The sequence below is a fragment of the Eptatretus burgeri genome, chromosome 6 (genome assembly GCF_056783735.1).
Source record: "Eptatretus burgeri isolate ZD-2024b chromosome 6, Ebu_testis_v1, whole genome shotgun sequence".
Taxonomy (NCBI): domain Eukaryota; kingdom Metazoa; phylum Chordata; class Myxini; order Myxiniformes; family Myxinidae; genus Eptatretus; species Eptatretus burgeri.
In genome coordinates this window covers 57,797,462-57,802,176 of record NC_140966.1, presented here as the reverse complement: position 1 = coordinate 57,802,176, position 4,715 = coordinate 57,797,462, and the positions used below count along the sequence as shown (strand labels likewise).

The following is a 4,715-nucleotide window of genomic DNA, read 5'->3' as shown; positions in this document are numbered from 1 at the left end:
GAGTCCTGCATCCATGCTGCACATCGGAGACAAAGGGGAGTCCTCACATGTATTCTTATCTTGTTTGTAAAAGTGTATTCTGTGATGCCAAGAGTGGGTTAGATTTTGCTTTTTGTTTCTCATCATTGTATATAAGTTGGCGTGTCCCCAATTCCCTCTTCCTGTTTTTGATTCGCTTGGTTTGTTCCGAACTGCTTGTCTCATGCACCCCCCCCCCCAATTCATGACAAATAAACCCTTCAAAAGGTAAGAAAACATGTTTGATCCATCTGCTTCCCGTGCATGTGCCGTCAATTTTGGCTTATTTGGGCGACCTTGGGGAATGGTAAAGGATAGTAATTAAACACAGTAAAAGACCGTTTGGCCATTTTTTTCGGGCCAAAAGGTTCCGGCGCTGAGGCATACAAACGGAGCTAAAGAAGCCTCAGACATGACAATATATTTGCCAAAATAAATTCCAGATTTAAATAGTGCAAAGTAAAGTTAATTATAGAGCCCACAAACTGTGCTTATCATGGATATCTTTTGTCTTGGTATTTTCCATGAATTTCTAAAAATGTGAGAAAGTGTTCAAAGTAGCCCCACTTGAAGGCATTTTTTTGTTTTTTCAACTTGATTTTCTTGTGATCTATTTTAAGAAAGCTTGACAGAATGGCACACTTTTCATTATTTAACTCGTCTAATGTGCGGTAAGTTCATGCAATAATTGTAGTATTTTCGAGTTTCTTTGAAATATAAAGACACTTGATAATGGGAAAAACAAGAGCATGATGATTGAATTTTAAAACTGCGAGAAGCGTGTTTTTCATGAAAACAATGGAAATTAAGCTACACGTTAGTTTACTACACTTCTATTGTACTGTATTTGCATTTGGCTCGGCCTGGCCAGCAGTAACTTTTCCATCGCAACAGAGTTTTGACGTTACAAAATGAGGCATAATTTTACCACAATGCAATGGTGAAGAGTGAGTTTTAGTCAATAAATGGTAATACAATGATGGTTGTGATGTTACAATATATGACACATGATTCGGGTCTTTTTGGCCTGATTCAGTCAAAATTAGCAAGGATGAATAAGTCGTGAAAATTCATATTACCCATCCAGCATGGAATCGTATCGAAGTTAAAAGGGATAAAGGCAAATAGAGAAAGTAATTAATAAATCCAGTTATTAAAAAGTGTACCTCAACACGATTGAGAAATGTTTTGCAGTTGTCTCATTCTTACGTAACTCTTCCTAACAGACATTGTGATGATTCAACTGAGTGCTAAGCCCAAAACTGCATTGCTTCATTAATGCTGATTGTTGCTCAATGAAGTTACTGTATTTTCAGACATTTTAAATATCCATAAAGAATCATTACTTTCTCAAACAGTTAAACATGAACTATGTTTTTGCCCACCTGACCTCCAAAAGTTATAATATACTGTATTTTTGTGCAATATATGGTTACTTAACAGATGACATCTATTTTATTAAATAATAAATGCAACCCTCCCCTGTCAGCACATTAGCTGAACCAAATCCTGGGTTATTTTATGTTTACATCTGCTGCTCTTATCAACTGCACAATCATATGGTGAGGGTTATTGCATTATGTTGTTGTTCCACTGACTTTTTCCTTATGAACAGATGCATTACAACAGGCATAAAAAATAGAAACCAGCCTGTTCCAGTCTACTGTGGGACTAAGGCCTCCCTATACTCATGATGAGTGATGTTTGACATACTCGACATACTTCTCAAATACAGGTTAGAGAGAATGAGCAGCCATGTTAATCAAACCCACACCAGCCAATGGTGAGGGAAAGGGCTATTCAAATGTGTGACCAAAGAGTCAGCTCAATTACAATCACCATATTAATCAGATTGTAATGGTGTGGTGTACAACAGGGTAGCACAAAATACTAACAAACTAACAATTTATGATTGAAAGTAAAGATATGTGTGATTAGAGGTGCAAGATGCAACTTTCTTCAGGGGCGAATGAATAAAAAGGTGCCTTGTTGTTCTGAAAGGCATTGGAGGAAGCAAGCACCCCTGATAACCACCTCTGCATGGAGTCAAAACTATAATGATGGCCAAACTAAAACTTTTCCTCATAGATATCTGTGTCAAGCAGTTGCTCCACATGCTCTCTGTGCCCCCCCCCAACAAAATGAATGTGGGCTTTTACCCCACCCTTTCCCTGCAGACTCCAACCAATCTCTACCAGAGGCCTTTTGCCAAGTTTCTTCCCCAAGGCCATTCACCAATCTCAGCCTCGGCCAACCCACAATTCCCTGCTTTCCACGAGCTGATGGACAGCTGCTGTATATCTGTATGCATCCTGCACTTCCTGGCACCACCCAGTTTGACATCGGAGAACATGAGATGAGATGCCTTCACCGAGCTCAGTCTCCAAGCCCACCCTCCCATCTCCTTTGCGGGCAACATTTTACATTGACTCTTTACCTCAACCATACATTTAATACCAAATAAGAAGTTTGAAAACTAACCGCGAATATACACGGTGTCGAAGGCCTTAATATAACTACTGCCCCTTAGTGGGGCAACTTAGCATAACAATTGTGCATTTTGTGAGGAAAGCACCAAATTTGGCACACTAGTAGCCTATCATGTTATGAACAGATTTGGTTATTGGGCCATCTCAAAATTTTTGATGACAGTGGAAAATGGCTGCCACAGCCATCAGCGGCTGAATTTGAGATGGCCCAATATCCAAATCTGTTCATAATAAGATAGGCTACTAGTGTGCCAAATTTGGTGCTTTCCTCACAAAATGCACAATTGTTATGCTATATTTAGCTAAATTGCCCCACTACCTCCCTCACAAACGTAACAACATACATATATCGATTGCAACCATAGAAATAAAATGTATGACATTCAATTGTCCAAGTATGATTTTGCAAGGTGAAAGGAAGCAATTCTTTATAACTAAATGATCACTCAGCCGCTGGATATGATCTGTTTTCAGAAAGGGGGCACTTCAACAGGACTTATCTAAAGGGATGAAATGAAGGGAATTGTTTGAGAACATTTAAAACGAAAAAAGCAAGATAAAGGGGTTGAATAAGAAGTGAAGTTGAGGGAGGGTAGGCAATTGCGGAGAAGGTGGCTGACTGGGCCAAATAGGTTGGAATGGGTGTGCATGTGGACAACTGTGTGTACATACATATGTACACTTTCCCGATGTTTGTTGTCACTCCTTCCAACTCCTCTCCTTTTTTGATGAAAATAATAAGAAATAATTCATACTGTCAGGTGATGAAGTGTGATGTTTCGTTGTTTTTTTTTTAACCTCCACCACCGAAGGTGAAGGAGGTTATGTTTTCACCCCTTTCTGTCCGCTTGTTACATGCAAAATCGAAGATTTTTCAAGTATATTGGTCAGTCGATTTTGTTATTCTGTCTGTCTGTTTGTCCGTCTTTTGGTCACCTACAGGTCACAATTTGAAACTGATCTTCACGAAACTTCACCACATGGTAGATTTTGGCATAAGTAGGAAGCCTATTGTTTTTGAGGTCAACATCGGCCAAAGGTGAACAACTTTGAGATCTCTAAAATCCTCAATTTTCATCCAATTGACTTGAAATTTGAAGAAAATTTGCATATTTGGTGATTGAATTCAACGACCAACTATTTTGAAGGTCAAAATATTTTTCGGGCTTTCTCAAGTGACATGCTCTGCACAGCATCTTTCTTCTTTGTTTGTTTGTGAGCAGGATATCTCAAAGTTATGCACGGATTTGGACGAAACTTGAAATTTTAAGAGGATATATATATATATATATATATATATATATATATATATATATATATATATATATATATATATATATATATATATATATATATATATATATATATATTTCATGTCAATGAATTCAACCAACCAATTATTTTTAAGGTCAACATGGACCAAAAGGTCAACATAGGCCCAAGATCAACAACTAAGGTGGTATTTCTAAAATCCTCAATTTTCATCTGATTGAATTGAAATTTGAAAAGGATTTATATTTCAGGTCAATAAATTCAATCAGCCAATCATTTTTGACCTCAACATTGACCAAAAGGTCAACATAGGCCAAAGGTCAACAACTAAGGTGTTATTTCTAAAATCCTCAATTTTCATCCGATTGACTTGATATTTGAAGAGGATATATATTTTGGGTCACTGAATTCTACCACCAATTCTTTTAGAGGTCCACATAGACCAAAAGGTCAACATAGGCAGAATTTCTAAACTTGTCTATTTTCATCCAATTCACTTGAAATTTGAAGATAATTCACTTGAAACATCCGATTTGCTTGAAATTCCCCACCTCATCCCTCTCCCATCCACAGATCTCCTAATATCTCTGTTCCCCACTGTTTTGTCCTTCAAACTCCTGTCCCTCTTGTCTCATGCCCCTCTTGCTGTGCATTGTGTGTTAACTCTCATACCAGCCTCGACAATGTACACAAAAAAAGTTGCATATTTGGTCACTGAATTCAATGAGCAATTGTTTTTGAGGTCAAATTTGTTTTATGGATTTTGCAAGTATCGTGCTCTGCACGACGTCTTCTCCTTGTTACTTACAAAATCTAAAGATTTCATAGGTATATTGATGACTTCCGTCATCTGTGTGTGTGTTTGTTTGTTTGTGGGCACGAAAACTCAAGAATGGAAGAAGCTACCGATGTCAAATTACACCACGTGATTCAGGA

The 4,715-nt window shown here is 37.8% G+C and overlaps 1 long non-coding RNA gene across 2 annotated transcripts in view; it reads left to right on the top strand.

The window, feature by feature from the left end:
• The window catches only part of LOC147024856 (uncharacterized), a 19,456-nt gene extending 15,799 nt beyond the window's left edge, over positions 1–3,657 (top strand). The window contains exon 3 of one of the 2 annotated variants that reach the window (XR_015059231.1): positions 2,196–3,657. This is a non-coding gene — a long non-coding RNA (uncharacterized LOC147024856). The remainder of the gene's footprint in view (positions 1–2,195) is intronic. The other variant, XR_015059230.1, reaches the window with a different exon arrangement.
• The last annotated feature ends 1,058 nt before the right edge of the window (positions 3,658–4,715 follow it).